Genomic DNA, 21,893 nt, shown 5'->3' with positions numbered 1-21,893 from the left:
AAACTCCATATGGGAATATGGCTTTGCGGTAACATTCCCAGAGTTACCAATCATATAAGCATAGTATGTTTTCTAATAAAAAATAAAAATAAACAATCTTTATTGTCACAAGAAGGCTTACATTAACACTGCAATGGCGTTACTGTGAAAAGCCCCTAGTTGCCACACTCCGGCGCCTGTTCGGGTACACAGAGGGAGAATTCAGAATTTCTCAGCTGGTACAGGAATTGAACCCGCGCTGCTGGCCTTGTTCTACATCACAAACTAGCTGTCTAGCCCACTGAGCTAAACCAGCCAGTGGATATCATAGTTTAGCCCAATCCTCTCCTCACCTAATGTTCAAATACATTTCCAACTGTGGTGGTTTTAATAGTGACTTGCAGCAGACATCCTGGCTTTCCTGAACTGCAAGACACTGAAGCCCATTGTAATGTGACTGCCACACCTTAATCAACTTGTTGAAGCAAGCAATCAAAGATGTGACCTTCATGATCTCGATCTGTGAAGTTCGATTACTCACTGAATAAATTTGTTAAGTCATTGAGGGACCCATAACCCTTTCAGCCAAAAAGTAAACCTTAGTTACTATTTGCTGTAGCATTTTCTTTTTGTTTTGCCAATCTTATTTCTCCAGATCGCTGAGGGATATTGTAATTCTTCACTTCAATAAATACTGAGCGCGATTCTCCGCCACATCTTCCCCCCCACCCATGTTTTCTAACAGCGGGATCTTCTGGTCCCACAGGTGTCTAGAGAGCTTTGTGTTACTCACCAGTGCGCACTGCCAGGGAACCCCACCACAGCAACATCACTATCGGCGGGACCAGACGATCCTTTCGGCAGGAACGGCTGGAAATTTCAGCCAACTGGTTTTTTTACGCCTAATTTGTTTTTAATTATGGGGAGATGGTGACGTTGTCGTAATGTCTCTGGATCTTCATCCAGAGGTCCAGGTTCAGGCTAATGCTTTGGGGACACACGTTCAACACCCAATGTCCTTTCGGAAAGGAAATCTGCTGTCCTTACCTGGTCTGGACTACATGTGACTCCAGGTCCACAGCAATGTGGTTGACTCTTAACTGCCCTCTGAAACGGCTGAGCAAGCCCCTCAGTTAAAGGATAATTAAGGATGGGCATCAAATTCTGGATTTGCCAGCGACATCCACATCACGAGATCGAAGTTTGAAAAGTGGGCACTCAAAACCAAAAATCTTATTAGTTCGAGTGTGTTGTCACGGAGGCTAATATTATCATAAATGCCTTTGCAAACGGCTCCTTTAAAGCCCTTGGGCTGATTCAATTCAATCTAACTTCATAGATGATCTCATGATACACTAGCGAGGGTTTCCCAACATTTTTGTCACCCAAACACTGAGTAACAGCATCGGGTACTCAAACAAAATCTTTGCCATGCATGTTTTTTTTTAGAAGTGTGACGCTCTTGGCATAATAAATTCTGGTTGATCCCTCCTTCACAAATAAAATCAATCTTGCAATGCCAGCTTCGTCAGCTCAAGTGCCTGATTCACTGTGTGTGGGTGTTATAGCACCTGAGGTGAGAGAATCTTTCCCTTTCATTTTCAATTAAAGGAGTTGATGAGAAAAATAATTACAGGCAGATCTGGACATGATGTGAGCATGGCTCCATATCTGGAAAATGTCATTTGATATAATTGTATTTTTATTCACAGGGGAGGGCCCATATCAAACATGCATACTATCCTACAGGGTTACAAGTTGAAGATCTAGGTATTACAAGATCCCCAAGCAGTGGCATGAAGCTATCGTTCAATGATGTACAATGTGCCTTGGCTCGCCCTCATTTACAAAACTGTAATGTGCCATGGCCTTCTAACGTGGTCTGACAGAGACACTGGAAATGTTTCAGAGGCAACCATGAGTTTGATAACTAATATAAAAACTCTCCATTACCATAATAAGTAGAAGAGAACAGAAGTGGCGTGGGGTTACTGGATTCTATTAATTGCATATTAATTATGCATCATTGATGCACATGGTGAGTATTAATTGTGGTTTCACTTGAGCACATCTAAAGAGACAGTTATTGAAACTGCAGTGTGTTCGTGTTAGGAGACATATGCTTGTGATGCTTAATGCTAAATAAAAATGCAAGATAAAGTAAAGCTTAATTCCAGTACCATACTTTGCCTTTCATCTGTCTTGCCAGATTAGAATATTTATTACAGAAGATAGTGGACTATCTGATTGAGGTTTTTCGTAATAATCAAAGGATTTGATATGGTCTGCATACAGGAGCTATTCCTTAAGATACATAAATATAGAACCAGATTGAATATCAAGAACTATTTCAATTCGGAGTCATTGGCCTATGGTAAAAGTCGTTGGCTCACAATGGGGTGGGGTGACTTCAATGGGAAATCCCGTTGACAAGCGGCGGGAGTAGAGAATCCCGCTGCCAGTGAATGGTGCGGCAAAATCTCCATCCTCAATAGCAGTGGGGCGAACCAGCAACAGAGAATCCGGGCCTCTGAGTCCTGACGATAACCTGGCTGTGGCACTGTAGACCTGTATTCTAGTACTAGACACGCCTCTCGCCAAGCTATTCCAGTGGAGCTACAACACTGGCAACTACACGATAATATTTAACTTCCTGTTGATTCAAGGTATTTTATTCGGCAATTAATACTAATTAGGAATTTGCTCAGCTCTACCGTTAGTTTAACACATTTGAACTTGCTAAATCCTATCGCTACAAATTGCTCCGATGCAGTTGCTTGTGCTACTAACCAAATTGCAAAGTTTTCATCTTCTTATCAACTGGACATATGTAATGGTTAGGTATGGCCTGAAACTGAGCTGAACTTAAATTTTCATGCTTTGTTTGGTCAAGATAAGACCAAAAGACAGAGGAACAGAATTAGGCCATTCGGCCCATCGAGCCTGCTCCACCATTCAATCATGGTTAATATGTTTCTCATCACAATCAGCCGAGAAGGGGGAATAATGTTGGGGATTCAAATGAACATTTGAAATTAGTCATGTGCACGTTCTTTCATACATGTTGCAGAGACTCAACCGAGAGTGGATGTGGAAGGATAGAAGAGGCTGCAGAGTAGATTACTACATTTCCTATCTCTCGCAATGGGATAATTCAAAAAAGGTAAAAATACATTGAGAAAAAACGGAGGCTGAACTAAATTCGCAATATGATAATTGCTGAAGAAATTGAGTGCCACGCAATGATTCATCAATGAAATTCGGAGCCAGTTAGTTAATCCTCAAAAGTGTGGATTCTTGTTTAGGACTTTAATTTTGATGTTTGATGATTATTTGCACTCATTTGCACTCAAAGTAATGGGCATTCATACCTGGCACAATACACTGCCAGTTGGTCATGAATGTAGAACCCCAACATGATGCAACAGGCAGTAAATAGCCATCTCAAAATGGCCACTTGGGGCTCAGGTAATTCTGGAGTGGAAATTAGTTAAATTTCCCCTATCTTACACCGTCTTGGATTCTTACAGCTAATAACAAACAACTTTCACACAGTTTATCAGGTACCCTGACCCCACACAACCCAGTGTTCTGGACAGCTTTAACCACCAGTCTTTTCTGTTTTGAAGAGCAAACATGTCACGGTGAGATTGGCCTTTCTGAGCTCCAACTATTCATATTCTGGAAACATTTACCTCAACCTATTTCATCTTTGTCACATTTGCATCTGAACCTCTTCATTATGCAAACAATGATATTTTTATAAGTGTAAAAGTCAAGTGCAAATGTCTTCGCTGTTGTAAATCACTAATGGAAAAGAAGAAATTGATCATGTTTCTTCCGCAACGGCGAGCTATCAGATCCAAAACTCATTTTTCATGGTGCTTCAACCCCACACTTCCAACATTAGGGAATGCAACCCAGAGATGCCACTACAGCAATGCGCTGTCCTCAAATCTATCACAGATCATGGAATTATTGCAATTACCTAACGTGCACGCTTCAAATAACTTGTTAGAAATGAGCGATTGAAACCATAGAAGATCTTTATGTTTCACCAGACAGGAGTCATTCCAACATGCAAAGATAACAGGGTGTAGAAACACTCTTCATATCTGAATGTTGCTGAGATTTAACCCAGCAGTAGTATCCCAACTCTCAACATAAGTCAGTAGAGTAGCTAACATTAACTGAAAAAGTTGGGGAGCCAACAACAGTTGGGTGGAGATCATGCAGGGGGAGCTTGAAGAATTCAGGTTCAGGTTGAAGTGAAAGACTAAAAGGGCAACAATCAGACAATTATTCCTGGAGGCAAGTACTGATCAGTCAGACAGATAGATTGTCAACACTAGCCAGGGAAAGATGGAATTTATGAAACGTCAGGGTATTGGGATAAGTCCTAGGATAGAAGGACACTAATCAGAAAGGATTTGCTCATTGCGGAAAGGATAAATACAACAGCATGAAAAGAAGGATCAACTAAAGTCACCGTAGTCCCAGATGATCAAAGGCTGCTTTCCCCTTGGAGGCTAGTCAGTGATTTAACACAAGGGTCACCACAACACAGGGGAGGTTTAAAAGGTGGGCCTTCATGAATAACTTCAGCAGGGACAGAAATTGAACCCATGCTTTTGGCCTCATTCTGCATCAAGAACCAGCCATCCAGCCAACTGAGCTACATCTACTCATGAAGCAGTCGCCCAAAAATAGATACATTTGAGGATGTTGTGGCAAGAATCATATAATAGTGGTTCTGAGATATGGCTTAAGTTTAGTAATTGAGATGAGTTTATCATAGAATGTGTTCAGGATAAAAAACCCTTGACACCAAAGTAGGTAGAAAAGTTACATCAAGGATACCTGGAAGATAAAAGAAGTAATCTTGTGCTGCATAATGAGCTTTCCAATGAGAGCAGTGAGAGAGAGATCAATTTAATTCTGAGGATTTACTATGGAGCAGAAAAAAGGATTGGTGGGCAAAATTTGAAGATACTAAGATTAACAAATGGAAATCAAATAAACATGACCGGCAATGGATCATTTTATAATACAACGGTGAAATGAGTAAGACAAATGTTGACTGCAAATAATGCAGGTAGCACTGTTTCAATGACTCAATTTAAAATAGGTACCATCCTGGCTTGTTTGCAATCCTGTCAGACGGCCCCTCTCAATACTGAATGGGAACAAAGATGGAGGGCCAAAATTTACGGACGCAAAATGCGGCGAGCTGCTCAAATCTCCATTGACTTCGACAGGAGCAGAAAATCCCATTGGCAGGAGGGGCCGAAACATTCCGCCCGAAGTCTGCACTTTTCCATGAGACAATCCGCACAAATAGGGGTTGAAACCAGCCAGTTTGGTGGTGTACAATATGTTAAAGTCCAGTCAATCCCAATTGAAGGAGGCTGACTGGGATTTTCCAGTCAGAAGGGGCCATTTTAACATCAGGGCGATTGCCTCCCAGCAGACCGGGGAGCAGAGGCGCAGGTAAACCTACTTGCCTGGATGCAAGAGCTGCCACAGGCTGCCCTGTGGTGGGGTTCATCTCCCACCATGGTGGCTTGGCTGCAAAAGCCATTTAAAAAAAATTTAAATGTAAAAGGTTGACCAAGAGCATCTCCATTTTGAAGAGCCCTCTCACTGACCTTATGTGGCACCCTGCTGCTCCTTTCAACCTGGAAGGCCTCCAATTGGCCCTGCAGCTTCAAGAACATGTCTGCCATCTTAAATTGTGCAGTGAGCACCCACTGGCCATTGTTCAGTCATCCGGGGGCAAATCTCAACCGTGTGTGACTTTCCCAAACAGTGCAAGATCGAGCCACATTTGATCCTGACGGTGGGGTTTTGGAATTCCTCTGGAAAATCCTCCGCATAATATATGGTATCATGCCTGTCAAGCGGGGAACTAGAAGTGCAAGTAACCCATGCCCAACCATGGCAAAACACAAACTAATAAATAAAAGAGAATGCTGAGCCCTATTTCCAATCAGTGATCTGAGGCGTTCCTTCTGAAGTGGTTCAATGCTTCGATACTTCATTTAATTTTGTATTCTTCAGTGTTACAAGAAAACACTCACGGCCTGAAAGCAGTGTACTGAAGATCGATTGATCGCATTAGAAGATGGAAGTTTCAAACAAAAGTGACCAACGTCTGTGAAACTGCCCCCAAAGGAACCGGCACTACTGTCCTTTCACAGAGATGATGGTGAAGAGATAAGTGACAAGGCTATGAGGGAACTGAATTAGTTGGTCCAACAGATACAAAAAACACACAATGAAGCCTAAGAGGTTGGATTTTACGCAACCCCCTCCCCCCAACACTCCAGGGGCCCCACCAATGTGAATGGAATTTTGCATGGCTCACATGGCTCACCTTTCCTGTCACCAGAGAACCCACCACGGTGTCACCGGAAGATCCTGCCGATGGGAAGGGCCAAATACCCCACCCTGAAATGTTGATGTCATGTGGAGATCAATCATTGAATATAAAATAATTGCACCTAATGCGCTACTGCACAACATTAGGACATTTCAATGACAGCTGAGCCATTATACTGATTTTATGTTTGAAGTTACCTTCATAAAAGCGCCATTTTCTTAAACCATATCAAAATGGTTGGGGCAGATCAAACAAGAAACACATTAACCCAGAGTTGTTTCATTCTACTTACCATACACATTTAGATTTATTCTCTGCAACACATATCATTTGTTTTGAGCTTTTCTACAAGCGGAGAGCATGTCAGAGTGAAAGACTTGGACGGGATTATCTGATCTCGCTGCAGTGAGTGGGTGATTTGGCTGAGCGGCAAATTCTCCGTCCTCACTTGTAGCGGTAGCGGGGCGGACCTGCAATGGAGAATCCTGCCATTGGTTGTGACGGTGGGAACAAAGTTACTGACATGAAAACTGAGGCATCTGTAGACCACTTGAGCTGAGATTACCATGTAATCCAGCAGTGGGCAACCTATGGCCTGGGAACTACATGTGAGCCATCTGGTATCCGACTGCGGCCCATAAGATATTTTGTTAACCGTTGCCTACGCACAGGATTGCCACATTCTGCTGATTTCTGTCCATGTAATTTTTTTTTTCCTACTGGTATAACTGAGGTGATATGCACGATAAAGGCAAGTGAAGTGAGGTGCGAGCTGGTTGCTCACAATATTGACTGTGAGAGCCGTGCGTTCCCTCTGCATTCAATCAAAACGTAAATATCTATTTTGTTTTTACCATTTGAAGTTGATGACAGTTCTATAAATATATAAATGATTACGTATTTTCTATAACTTATGAAACATTTGACATGTATTTAATCTTATTCAAGATTCGCAGTTAATGAACAAGCCCGATTTCAATCTTGCGGCTCACTGAGACGAAGGAGGGCCTCTCACCAGCCTAGGTTGCCCATAATCTGAGCAGAATAATGCAGACCTTGAACAATGTTAAGAATTACACACAGACCACATGCAAATTTTAGACTATGCTACAAGGGGAAAAAACTCAAGAGACTCAGATAGCACAATAAACCCACGATCAAGATCCAATATTCTCAATTCTGACAAAGGATCTACATCTGAAACGCTGAATGCAAACCTTTGATATAATTGCAGCAATTTTGGTTTTATTTCAAATTTCCTGCATTCATGTAGTTCTACACCGAAGCTTGATTTAGATTTCCAAACTTTATCTTGCACCTTGCGATGTGTTTCAACCTCTAACTTATCTGCCATTGAGCACAATGCAGGGCAATGCTGTACAAAACACTCCACTGCTTTTGCTTTTAGATTTTCCCAATTACATTATATTTTTGGTGGAGGAGTTGGTCATCATAGATGACAGTAACGGTCAGCAAGTTCCCAAGATAAAAATCACATAACTGGAATAGTATTGGTATTCATATCACTGCATGGTGCAGTGGGCAAAGTATGACTTGCACACATTAATCACTGTTGCCAAAACCTAAATTGTTAATATTTTCATAGGTTTGGAATTACACTTTATACCTGTTATAGTGCATCATTATACAATGACAGGATAACATTATTGTTTGAGCTTTCTCTTGCATAGCTCAAACTATGTTGTATGCCCCAACATGTCAAAGAAACGCAACTGTAATAATAGCAAGAGAACAAAAAACACACAAAGGATCTGAGTGTAATTGCATCTAATTGAGAAAAATTGGATAAATTAAAGGTAAAAATAATTACGAAGCGCATGTTGTGTCTCAGAAATGCAAAGCACTTCAAAAACGCAGCAAATTACTTTTAAGTCAATGTTACGCAAGCAAATGGGGCAGCCATTTTGGAAAAGAACAGCAGTGAACTTGCCAGTTAATCTATTTTTACGATGTTGGCTGAACAAGGTGTTTGTAGAGCTCGTCAAATGTTTTTCCCTTTTTTATTGAGTTCTCAAAAAAGGTATATTGTTTTCTAAATGTACATTGACATTTTCAGACAGTTGTACTGTTAGCAGACATGCAGTGTCTCATCAATCCTGGAGGAAATCACAGAGCGTGATTTGGTATAAAAATGAGTTGCTATTTTTTTCAAAGGGAAAGAGAAAGCAATATAGATTTAGAGCTGGTTTATAAATGCCATTAGTGGATTATTTAAATCTCCACAATGAGACATTTTGCAAAAATGTGTTACTGTGTCTGAAAACGCTTTTTAAAAAAACTTTTAAAATCCTACCTGTTATCCAGACCTGGTCAAAAGTTATCCAGTTTGTCCCACTCGCCTGCACTTTCCCCGTAGATCTGAAGGGTTACCTTTTTCCAAGTGTGAGTTATATCAGAACTTAGTTCTCTCTTCCCAGTTACTCTCTGTCAGTACAGAGGGATATCCTCACACACAACATTAAGACACTTCAGAGAATACCGTCAATGCAAACCAGAAACTGGATCATGTAGGATCCCGGATGGAAAGATGTAGAACTTCAAATGTTGGTTGGGTTTGGCTGTGTGCAATGGTGCCCAGTATAATACATTGACATGAAATCATAAGTAAATAAATAAACCTCTTCACCATGTGTCTGTCTCCTATGTGTCTGGGTGGAGGGTGGGACGGGGTTTTGGGAATAGGTGGACACAAGACCATAGTTCCAATTATTTTCCTTATATGTTCATATTTTACTCTTGTTATAAATAAACAGTTTGTTAATGCTTTATTTATAAATCTGGTGTCCTAACTCATTGGAGTAGTCAGAGGTTAAAGATCTCAGGAAAACACAAATTATTGGTTCATTTACTGATGTTGGAACTCTGGGGTCTGTGGAGCTGGAACTGACCACGCACTGGTCTGGTTCCTTATCCGGTGCTGCACAAATATTACTCTGGTGGCTGTACTGGCAGAGAGATAACGGAGGGGATTTTATGCCCATGTTTGCCGCAGGTAGAAGAGACGGCGGGAGCAGGAATCTCAACGGTGAGCTTCTGTTTGCAGACTTTCCACACCCCTCGCCGATTACATAACGAGATTCCTTCTCTTTCTGCCCCATTTAAATAGATTAATATATGGTTCAAAGGCTTCCCCGCCCTATGTTTCCCCCCCATAAAGAATTCCCCCCTTGCCAACGTGACATCACATTGGCAAGGTTTGCAACAGGTATTGAAAAAGCGAAGCAGTCCAGAGGAACCCACCAGGAGTGCAAAGGCAGGTATAGCCCTGGGGGGATAGGGACACATTCGGGCGCCCTGGCATAGCCACCCTGGAACATAGGGGAGGCAATGACATAATGGTATTGTCACTGGACTAGTAATCCAGAGACCTTGGGTAATGCTCTGGGGACCTGGGTTCAAATCCCAGCACGGCAGAGGTGGAAATTTGAATTCAATAAACAAATCTGGAATTAAAGGTCTAATGGTGACCATGAAACTGTTGCCAATTGTCGTAAAAACCCATCTGTTTCACCTTTGTCCTTTCGGGAAGGAAGTCTGCCGTCCTTACCTGATCTGGCCTACATGTGACTGCCGACCTACAGCGATGTGATTGACTCTTAACTACCCTCTGAAATGGCCGGGCGAGACATTCAGTTCAAGGGCAATTCGGGATGGGCAGAGACCTCAGGCCAGAGACCCCAACATCACATGAACCAATTTTTTAAAAGCCCCATTGAGGGGTTGGTGGGGGGGACAGACGGATGGACGCTGGCCTGGTTCTTGTGTGGGGAGTTCCTCATATCCGTGGAGGGAGGGGGTGGGGGAGTATTTTTTTCAGTGCTAATCATGGTACCCTTTAAAAGATGGCGCCCCAATCTCTGTGGAGCCGCCCCGCCATCGTAAAAGCGAAAACCACCCCCCCCCCGACTTTCTGTGCGCAGAATGCAAAATTCCACCAAACATTGCAAGAACATTTTACTAATATGTCACAATTCAAAAAAGATTCCGTTGCCACGCAAACCACATGTAGACAGTAAAAGATTTGTCCACTGCGCATGCTGAGTCAGAACATTTTTGCCGAAGAACCGAGTTCTCGGTTTGTCCCAAGCCAGCCATTAAAAGAATGGAACCGCGTTACAGCAAATGTCATCACAAGTAGTTAAGCAAGGCTTCTGTACGCTTCATATCTCACTCACTTCTTGATGCTCTTTTCTGCTTTGACCAAATGGTTTGGAACAAACAGGGCTTGGAACACAACACGTGACGTTATAAATGGGGACAGTGGGTTGAATACAGGACTCGGTAGTCATGACAACATCGTCTGTGCATCAAAACTACCTATAACTAGCAGCTCCAAAACAAAAAAGCAGCCAGCAACCAAAGTAGGCCAGTGTGTGCACGGCTAGCTTTTTCTTTTACCATTTTTGATTGTGTTGCAGTTCAGCAGAATGCGCTTCCCCATGTATCATGCATACCGAATTAGGAAACAAAGAGGTGAAAATAAATGCACGTTTGATTCTCACACCGGTCAATTCTTGATCTCAATTGTGTCATTTTAGGGCTTCGGGGTCACAGAAAATAAGTAGGTAATTGGAAGGCCCAGTCATAACTAATTGAACCATTGTGGCCCCTGGGACAGGTTACTCGACACAATGGGTATCCGGGGAGGATTTTGAGGCCGATAGCTTTGATGTTTTTTAAATGTAGGTTTTTATATTTAGATGCAAAAAAAAGTGACTTGGATACAACAGACAGACTTAAATGGGCGAGATAAGCTCCCAACAGCATCTCACTCACTCTCTCAAGATTTTGAAAGCATTTCACTTCCCGCCCCCAAACTGGGCTAGGTTACTAACTGAATACATTATACAATAATGAAAGCAAACACTCCAATTTGAAGCCTGAATTTACAATGCGTACTCGGGTTAGTCGACACTGTGGGGAGAAAGAGGGAGAGAGCAAAACAAACACCACAAAAAGAGGATGGAACATGCAGGCGGCCAGGTGGAAAAGTGATGAAATTTTAGTGCAAATGTATTGAAACTAGACTGAACTGTGGCAGAGTGAGGAAAATCCTGTAACATGCCAGTGAGAGAGAGATACACGAGGAGCAAGGAAGGCTTGTTAAAAAAAGTGGACATTAAAAATGAGGGCATTTTTCAATTAAAATGGTAAACCAATGCAGGATACACACACACCAAGATTTCAAACATACAATCAACGCGTTAGATCAATGCTAAATCCCAACCTGCTGAATCTTGTATTATAATTTCACAAATATCCTGGGAATAGCTGGCAGGGACATAGGAGGAAGCGATTCAAGCAAATAGCTCACCACCACCTTTTTAAAAATGTGTTCAGAGGAGGTGGGCATCGCAGACTGCGCCAGCATTTATTGCCCATCCCTAATTGCCCTTTAGGGGTAAATTAAAAGTCACCCCTTCTCAAGGGTAGCAAGGGGTGGGAAATGAATGCTGGCCTAGCCAGTGATGCTCGCTGGCCAAGAATGAATACAAATGAAATCAATTAAATTATCCTACTGCCAATGGCGAAGCTATGAATTATGGCTTGATTGGGGCTTGCCAAAAACTTAAATGAGCGGACACCAACTCCTCTTTCCCTCTCCTCCCAGCTTCAGTGATTAAAAGCAATGCCTGATATTGTGGAAGGCTGTGTAAACCTAGTTTGCCTTCTGCTGTGGGCTGACTGGTCATAGATGAATGTTGTGGCTGGTCTCTATATGTCTGACAGTGGAGGGAGAGAGTCTGTTTCTATTACTCATTCCTAACCGAGTAATCTAGCTGGAAATGCTTGCGTGGGGAGCATGGGGACAGTCTTCCCAATCTTCTGGAGCCAGCCTTCTCCATCCCGTAGGTTAGTCACACTCTAGACTCAAAACGCTGGTGCTTCCGGTGCATTTCTTTGAGGTCTCCATGGGGTGGGTGGACTGCTACATTGTTACTCGGCATGTGACTGCAGTGGGCAGTGAACGTGGCACTCCGGCGATATATATTATTTTAACAATTAGGTCCATGCTCTTTATGTAGCATGAAGCAATGTAACAGGGAGGAGAGGAGGACAGGAAAGATTAAATACACATATCATACATCACAGTATGGGGAGGGGGGGCACTGGTTAGCTCAATTGGCTGGACGGTTGGTTCGTGATGCAGAGCGAGGTCCACAGCATAGTTTCAATTCCTGTACCGGCTGAGGTTGTCCATGAAGGCCCCCCCGCCTTCTCAACCTTGTCCCTTGCCTGAGGTGTGGTGTCCCTCAGCTTAAATCACCGTCAGTCAGCTATCAAAGGCTATGGTTCCCTGGGACTGTGGTGACATTTACACATCACAGTATTAGCTGCAAAGTAATTGTGACAAATTCTCTTTCATTGAAACACTTTGATAGATGGACGGGTGTGTCCCTGTATGTGTGGGGTGTCAAATTGGGCTGTGAAACAACTTAACTCCTCTCCCCCACACTGTACCTCCCTCCACCAGTGTTGGGATATCCTCTAGGTACAAGTGATCGAAGAACTGTATTGTTGGGTGATCAGCCATGATTGCTTTGCAAAGAAGAATGTGTGTTGTTATTAGGACAGGAATGACTAGCCCAGTGATATCGCCACCACATCCCCTTAATCAGCCCAAGCCTAGGTCTTGCTGCATATGGGGACAGACTGCTTCATTATCTGAGGAGTTGCGAATGGTGCTGAACATTGTTCAATCATGAGCAAAAAAATCCCCATTTCTGACCTTATGATGGAGGGAAGTTCATTGATGAAACAGCTGAAGATGGTTGGGCCTGTGACACTACACTGAGGAACTCCTAAAATGATGTCCTGGAGTTTAGATGATTGACCTCCAACCACCACAACCATCTTCCTTTGTGCCAGGTATGACTCCAACCTGTGGGGAGTTTTCTCCCTGACTCCCATTGACATCAGTTTAGCTAGGGCTCCTTGATGCCCTACTGGGTCAAATGCTGCCTTAATGTCAAGGCCATTCACTCTCCCCTCACCTCTGGAATTCACTCTTTTGTCTACGATGGAACCAAGGCTGTAATGAGGTCAGGAGCTGAGTGACCCTGACAGAACCCAAACTGAGTATCAGCGAGCACTTATTGCTGAGTAAGTGTCACTTGGTAGCACTCTTGACAACATCTTGCATCACTCTGTTGATGATGCAGAATCGACCAATGGGGCAGTCAACATGGCCAAAATTTGTCCAGCTTTTTGCGGACAGGATATAGTGTAATTTTCCACATTGTTGGGTAGATGCCAGTGTTATAGTTGTACTGGAACAGCTTAGCTAGGGGCGTGGATGGTTCCGGAGCACAGGTCTTCTGTACAACAGTTGAAATGTTTATATAAACATATTCATACTGATGTGTTTTACAGCTCAGGTAATAGGAAGCATTGAGATGCTGAGGATCACGAACAGTGCAAAATACAGCTGACAATATCAGGAGGGCACACATCTTACTAGTCTGGTGCTTGCCCATATTTAGTGCTTCTGTCAGTTAATTGATACCAAAAACAGTCCCCTATCATCTGAAGTGAATCCATTCTTTGTGTAAAGGCTCCTTGAAGTTCAAGTTTCTGTTCGCATCAGTAATAACAAGAGACAGCAATAACGCCAGACTGTGAACAATCCCGTTGGATTTTCAGGAATAACCAGTATCGAGTTTGTGCTGCCATTGTACGCTGCAATGGTATGGTGTTCATTTGAAGCATGCACTGAGTTTGTTAAAGTACCTTACTTAATCTTAGTCTCAAGGTTCAACTGGACCAGCAGAACAAGTGTTCACACCGAACTAAAGGACCTGTTCATTACAGTCATTGCTGGATTACCCCAAGCTCATTCAATGACATGAAAGCAGCATTCATTTTTCTGCCATACATTATTCTAAATATGAGCCCCTGCAACCCTATTGATTATGGCCTGTAACTCTCTTTAAGTATTGATTAAATCGCCAGATAGGACGGAGTGGCACGGGCACTATATAGATGTTATTTGTATATCCACACTCGAGCGCATATACATGTTAACTTGTTCAAAAATTAGATAGAGATTTTGTTAAAGCATTAGTGGCTGAACATATCTCCTTGTCTCAATGGGTTCAAGAATGAATTTTAAAATCAGCTCAGCTGACATGATTGATAGAACACTTATCGCCGGATAGACCATGGTGGCTGAGACCACCTCTGCCTCCCGATAACTTTCCGTTGTCTCCTTGCGCCTTTGCAAAGTGTTCACCACTGGTTGGTCGTAAGGACCAGGCTTGGACCAGTCCTGGAAAGTTGAGAGAAGCATCCAGTGAATAGAAATGTTGAGATGGGAGCAGATGCAGAGTAATTGTTTGCAACAGGGAAGGAAGGGGAGGATTTAGTTTGGTTGAGATATCACAGCGCTGCAGCAATTTAAAAGTTAAAGGAGGATGGCTTTCTGGAATTACACAAAGATGTCTAAGTAAGGATGGCTCCCATGATTATCTTTAATAATTTGCCACCTAGGCTTCCTCCTACCACCATGACCGCCCTGGTACAAAGTTCCACTCACCCATCACCCTTCAGTAATATTCCTGTCTCCCAGTGAATTAAAACCCTGTCCTCATGTTATATCCCTGCACCCACCCCTCTTCCCTACCTTTCCCCATCCACTCCTCCCTACTCTCCCTCTCCCCACCCCACTCCTCCCTCTTCACACCTATGGAAGATCGCTGAAGCTGCTAGTGCCTCCGGTGCTCATTCACTTCTATATCTGGAAGAACTCCCAAAATGTAGTTTACATCCTGGGATTGGCAGGTGGGATGAAGCAGGTAGAAGAGAAGAGAATTTTCACAGCACTGCACTAGAAACCTCAACCAGGAATTATCTGTAATTTATGTTAGGGCTCTTATCTGCAAAGTCTTTTATGCAACTCTGCTTCCATTTTATTCATTTGCATAATGCCCCACCCCCAATTTACCTCACACCACACATTATCACAGATTCTTGGGGACAATCAGATATGTGGCCTTTTCCTTGACCTTTGGTTTCTTCAGCGAAGTATTCAAGAATTCAAACCGAGCTTTTTAAACAGGTCTCACCGTGTCTTAGTTTGACCTCCGGTAGAGAGCCTATCATGGTTGAAATCTCATATAGAACAAAAAGATAAGCTGTGAACTCAGTTTTGAAAACAGTGCAGGGTATTGTACTGAAGATAGTATACAATTCCTTCTTTAATGGCAATTTACAAGTTACCAGCAATGTCTACTTGTCATGTGACAGTACCTTTAAGAAATGGGTATTTATCAAATAGCTGAAGTGGATGTACCTTTAAGAAAGGGGTGTTTATCAAATAGCTGCAGTGATGTCAGAGTGTGGGTGGAGCTGGGCTGTCTTCCTGCTTTAACTTTCGTTTTTGAGCTGGCAGCTACAGTGTGTGTTTAGTTTCATTTTCAGAGTTGGAGCTGCATCCAGCCAACCAAGGTGTAACTTTGATCTCTCTCTGCATGAAAAGAATGTCTTCAGATCACTTCCTAATTTAAAAGTGATAATTGCTCTCAGTAGAGAATTTAAATATGTTGTCTTTCTTCATGAGGGTATTTGTCTTATGGATGGTGCTAGGCAAGATTAAGGGTTACTTTAGAGTACTGTATTCTTTGGGGGATGTATTTAAATTGATAGTTGCTAAGATGTTTACTGTGTGTTCATAAAATGTTAACTGGATTCATATAATAAACATTGTTTTGTTTTAAAGGTATTTTAGATCTCTGTTGCATCACACCTGTAGAGTGGGCCTTTGTGCGCCCCATAACCAAAATCTATTAAAAGTTGTGGGTCAGGTGAACACCATGATGCACTTTGGGGTTCTCTAAACCCTGGCCCTTAATATACTACAGAAATTTGGAACTTAGGTGAGTTTATATGAAAATCATTCACTGAAATGCAACTTGCAGATTATTTAGAGTATTTGCTCAGACCAAATTATAAAAGTCTAAGAATGGTTTATCTTCAGCACACTAAATATTACACACTGCACTTTTCCAATTTATAACAGGACTACTTTGAATTTGCCATTCTTATATTTTTTTCAATATTATCTTAACTCGAGCACAACATTTTACCATCCTGAACACGAGATAAAACGTATAACTTTCATTAAAAAAACAAGCCAATTTTGAAAGTGTGCTGCCATTAGGGTTGCCAACTCTGATTAAATATGTCCCTGGAGGTTTTGTGACATGACTTACCCCCACACATGGCCAATGAATCCATCCTTGTGATGCACAGCCTTCCAACACCAATTGGAAAGCAAAAATAGATTCATTACCCAATTGGATGACTCTTGATGCCAGCCAGCCAAACCACCCGTCCCCCGTCCCCCCTCTCAGCCCCATTTTGTATACTTTTATATCTGGTAAAGATAAATGTTCAAAACATTTTTAAAACTTTTTTGATGTCCTGATGATTTTTCTCCAGGGTTGCACACAGCAGTGGCCTGGAGATTGATCTTCAATTCCTGGAGATTCCAGGCCCATCCTGGAGGGTTGGCACCCATACTACCAGGCCTCGACAGTCTTGCCTCCCTCCTCAGGTTTGCCTTACCTTGCTTCCTTTAATTTTAATATTTTCTCCAAAATAATTTTCAAAATCATTCCCCCCATATCCCAAAGTTCCTTATCAGCGTTATTCCCAAAATGCTTGACTGAAATGTATCCTTTACTCCCACCCAAAAAATTAATAAATTCTATTCAAATTTAGCTAATTTCCCCGTATACTTTCATTGCCATTGTTTGCTTTTTGGTGTGGAACTACTTTATAAATATTCAATTATCCACAGACCATACCATGGTCATTCTTTTACATGTCTGCCAGGTAATACCAGCATGGCACTTATTTTCAAATGGGGCACAAACTTAAAGCAGTTCCTTCAAGAGAAACAGCAGGTCAGATTCATTCAAAACAAAATAAGGAAGCCATCCTCGTCTGAATGGTTCCTGGAGTCCTGTTCAAAATATAAACTGCGTGCTCAAGGCATGCTGAAATAACGCATTTGACATTTTTATATCTGCTGATGCTGAAATTATTCCATCGGATTACAATGACATTAGAAGCACTCGCGCTTTATAACTCTCTGCTAGCCATCCATAGGTAGATTCACACTATAAAAATCAGCACTGAAAAATGCTAAAGGTTAAATTTAAGAACAGTACTCAGCTGAAACATACACTACTGGATTTTTTTAAATATACACATCAGTGGCTAACACTCTCAAGAACTTTGTCAATATAGTTCATGTTCAGTTACCTACCTCCCTGGTACAAATCAGTTACTAGGATTGTAAGTCATCCATATGCCAAAGTAAAATGATAAAATGGTAATCCACCTCCAAGGCTAATCAGTCGGGTTGACAATTCATCACAGTCTCTATTTTTTTGTCAAACATTTCAAATGTAATAAACAATTCACCATAAAGGCTAGGTACCAAACTCTGATATATATAAAAACCTACCTTGTCAAAGCTTATCAAAGCTCCTTCATAACGCTTAGCGAGAAATCCAGACCAATAAAAGGAGTCAGATAATGTTCAATGATGTACAGGGCACTGTGGTTGCTGTGTAACCCGCTAACGGGACTGGATAACTGTCACACATTGCACTGCATCATCACCGAATTCTCATTAATAATGAAATATAGAGCTCCGTTTTGATATATAATTATTAAATCATTTGATATGCTTAATCGCATTTAACCCTAAATGCTGACACACACACACAAAATGCTAAGCTGCTCCATTCAGCATTATCCAGAATGAGTAATTAAGTGCAATGGTACCCAATTAAAATCTTACTTTCCGTTACGGACACTTTCAGGCGGTAAACGGGAAAGGAAGCAGATTTATTCCTCGTGGTCTTTTTTTTGGAAGGTTCCCACATTTAAAGTTCTTCTCCATGGGAGACGGTTTAACCTCTGTCTGGTAATGAACTACATTACACCTCAAAGCACTGGTAATCTATTAGCAAGGGAGCTGGGAGCTTTCTGCAAATTTTGTGTCCATCATTGCAAAGACAGAAGCAAGCAGCTTGGGCGAGGTTTTAACAAGTTTCATTGTAGACCAAGCGTTAAAAAGTGACAATCGATCGGCAGGGAAGACATGACTGAGTTTCGGTCACACAGGACTGCTAAGGACTCTCAATCTATAATCCAGCATTCTGGCAAACAAACTAATAAACAAATATTATCCTATAACATGATGGCACACAGTAAATCAGAATTACAACCAGCCATCCCATACCTCAACTTAATCATTACTATACTTCAACTTAATCATTATTATTCAATTGTAAACATTCGAAGCTGATACATTCAACCTGAATGATTCGCATTTATTCTGCGATTGTAACCTGGAGAATGTTTTAAATTAGATTTCAAATCATACATTTCTCTTCTTATTAGAGACCGTACTTATATTTATAACATAACCAATTATAAATAGATATCATATATGTAACTTGTCTTAGTACCGTATTTTATTTGTTCAATTTTAAAGTTAACTACACCAAGATTTTAAACTTATTTGAACAAGTAGCGTTGGACCCCAGATTTAATTGAAGTATCCTAATCAGGAATAATAAATCCTTAAATGATAACACAGCTGCAACGTTATGAGATTCTTTTATTTTCATTCCCCATATGCTGTTAATTAATGTACAATGGAGGGTGCGTTGTAATGTTTACTGAATGTGAAGTTTACACGTGAATTCTTTGCGTTTAATCCGCAAGTTTTTTTTTGACAGTGAGACAGATCCCAGTGAAAACAAACAAGGAAAATGAGGACTTCTACAAATGATACTCATCCGAGGCGAGGGAAATCCATCGTTAAAAAAAAAAATTGGCAGGCAAAAAAAAGGTAGAGCTCGTCTCACTGTAGGAACCAAAATGCTTTAAAGAAGGCAGCTTTGAAGAGAAAAAAAAACCTTTCAAATCCGTCTCCTCGGCTACCACATCATCCCTTGCAACAGTTTCAAAATGATTTTTTTAAAAATCTTACAAGTTGCTCCTCTTCAAAACAAAACCCCAAAAGTTATGCATTGATCTATCCCAAATGCAGCAACACAGCTAGAATACAACATTAGAGGAAGGGAGAAGAAGAAGAAAAAACAATTGTTTTAAAATGTGTACCTTTTCTTTCTGGAAATCATTGGTGAATTTCAGAAAAGTACAAGAGCGGCGGACACTTCTGAAAACCTCTCCACATTACAGCTTGCAAGACAACTGTTTTCTAAACACTGCATTGCGCTTCAGTCCCACAGATGAGCAGTAAATTTATATTTTATGAAATAAATTTATGCACGGACATGCATCCCGTCTTCCACATTAATAGATGTTTTTAAAAACACAAAAATACAGGATTACAACCATGCTGGAAGATGTCCCTTTAAAAATATAATTTAAAAAACGTTACGTCTCTCCAGTTTCATACTGTAGAAAAGACAATAAAAAAGTGATCCATACATTACTATTTCAATAAGTACAAGGGAAAAAAACATTCAAAAAAAAAGGAAGAAAAAAATAGCGAGTTTTGTTTGATTTTTCAGGTGTCTGCTACTCACCAGCACGGGTTTTTTTAGTATCTAGTACAGACTGACTTGTTACAGTGTATTGTATGCAGCACACACTGGGGGAAGAGACAGAATCAACCCAAGCTTCAAAATGGCCACTCGCTTCGTTTTTAACTATCCCTCCGGGTATCCGTACCCCTTTCGGGCGTGTGGCGTCACAGCTGGAACGTTGATACTTTCTGCGCAGGCCCTTGTGACACTTTGGAGGCGCGCTTGCCAATATCTGAGACTGGCAAGACTCTGAAAGTGGGGTTTTGGTTGCAAGCAAGTCTGATCAAATCATTCTGTCTTTTGCTCCCCCACCTCCACCTTCTAATTTGGAATTGACGTAATTAGTTTAACATTCTTTTAAACACATCATTTTAGAAATTAGGTTATGAATTTTTTTCCACGTATCAAGATGATGCTTATATTATAATGTGAAGATGCTCCCATTATAGATTCAAATCTGATATTCCTCACTATTGCATATTGAGGGAACCATAGGGACATTGTTTTGCTAAATACATTTCTTCATTATATCACTATTTCAATTATTCTTAATTCGTTATGACATGCTTTATAAATGAAGGGTTTCCTTTTTTAAAATGTATTTTATTCCAAATATGTGCAAAATAGCAACAAATAGCAAAATAGCAACAAGTGGGCAGCACGGTAGCATAGTGGTTAGCACAATTGCTTCAGGGTCCGAGGTTCCATTCCGGCTGGGTCACTCTGTGCGGAGTCTGCACATCCTCCCCGTGTCTGCGTGGGTTTCCTCCGGGTGCTCCGGTTTCCTCCCACAGTCCAAAGATGTGCAGGTTAGGTGGATTGGCGATGATAAATTGCCCTTAGTGTCCAAAATTGCCCTTAGTGTTGGGTGGGGTTACTGGGTTAATGGGGTAGGGTGGAGGTGTTGACCTTGAGTGGGGTGCTCTTTCCAAGAGCTGGTGCAGACTCGATGGGCCAAATGCCCTCCTTCTGCACTGTAAATTCTATGAAATAAAATACAGACTCCAGAAAATCAAAGTCCACAGTTTGCAGTTTGTACAATTTTTCCCCATTTTAACACCTCCCCTCCTACCCCACGACAAAGAATTCCTCAAACAGCGTCATGAACAAACCCCAACCCATCTCGAAGCCCTCCGCTGACCCCCTCAACTCAAACTTAATTTTCTCCAATTGGAGAAAGTCGTGCAAGTCCCTCAGCCAGGCCACCAGCCCCAGCGTATCCAACCTCCAATTTAACAAGATCCTTCACCAGGCAATTAGAGAGGCGAAGGCTATAACATCAGCCCCCTTCCCCTCCAGAAGCTCCGACATCTCCAATACCCCAAAAATCGCCACCATTCGATCTGGCCTGACTTCCACACCCACTATATTAATAGCTTCCCAAACACCGCTTCACAGTATATCTCCAGCTTCCCGCAACCCCAGAACATATGCACATGATTCGCCAACCCTCGCCCCCTGGAAGAACCCACTCGTCCTCGCCCTGGTCATATGTACCCTGTGCACCACCTTGAACTGAATCAAGCCTATCCTCGCGCAGAAGGAGGTTGAATTCCCCCTCCACATCTCCTCACACCACAGTCCCCAGCCTATATCCCCCCCAACTCCTCCTCCCATTTGTTCTTGATCCTCACCATACCCTTGCTCCCCCAACCACCCATATATATCCCCAATCCTACCCTCACCCAACTCATTCCAGAGCAACAGTTGCTCCAATAAGGTGTACTCCGGTGTGGTAGTATGTATTGGGGGTCATGTGGGACTGGAAGCCCTAATGTCATTGGCTGACAGATTCCGGGTCCTGGTTGGCCGTTGACCTCTAGCTCCGCCCTGAAGGCGGAGTATAAGAAGCCGGAGTCCTCCCCCACAGGCCATTCTACTATCGAGCTGCGGGGGAACAGACACGCTTAATAAAGCCTCATCAACTTCACTCTATT

At 41.9% G+C, this 21,893-nt stretch overlaps 1 protein-coding gene across 2 annotated transcripts in view; it reads right to left on the bottom strand.

Moving 5' to 3' along the window:
• The window catches only part of LOC140430841 (RNA-binding Raly-like protein), a 2,211,286-nt gene extending 2,191,235 nt beyond the window's left edge, over positions 1–20,051 (bottom strand). Inside the window, exon 1 of one of the 2 annotated variants that reach the window (XM_072518571.1) lies at positions 19,957–20,051. The gene's annotated coding sequence lies outside the window, so the exon portion shown is untranslated. Of the gene's footprint in view, positions 1–19,525; positions 19,768–19,956 lie in introns of those variants that run through there. The other variant, XM_072518572.1, reaches the window with a different exon arrangement.
• Between the last annotated feature and the right edge of the window lie 1,842 nt (positions 20,052–21,893).

This window comes from Scyliorhinus torazame, chromosome 10 (genome assembly GCF_047496885.1).
Source record: "Scyliorhinus torazame isolate Kashiwa2021f chromosome 10, sScyTor2.1, whole genome shotgun sequence".
In the NCBI taxonomy this organism is placed as follows: domain Eukaryota; kingdom Metazoa; phylum Chordata; class Chondrichthyes; order Carcharhiniformes; family Scyliorhinidae; genus Scyliorhinus; species Scyliorhinus torazame.
This window is presented reverse-complemented; position numbering and strand designations above follow the sequence as displayed.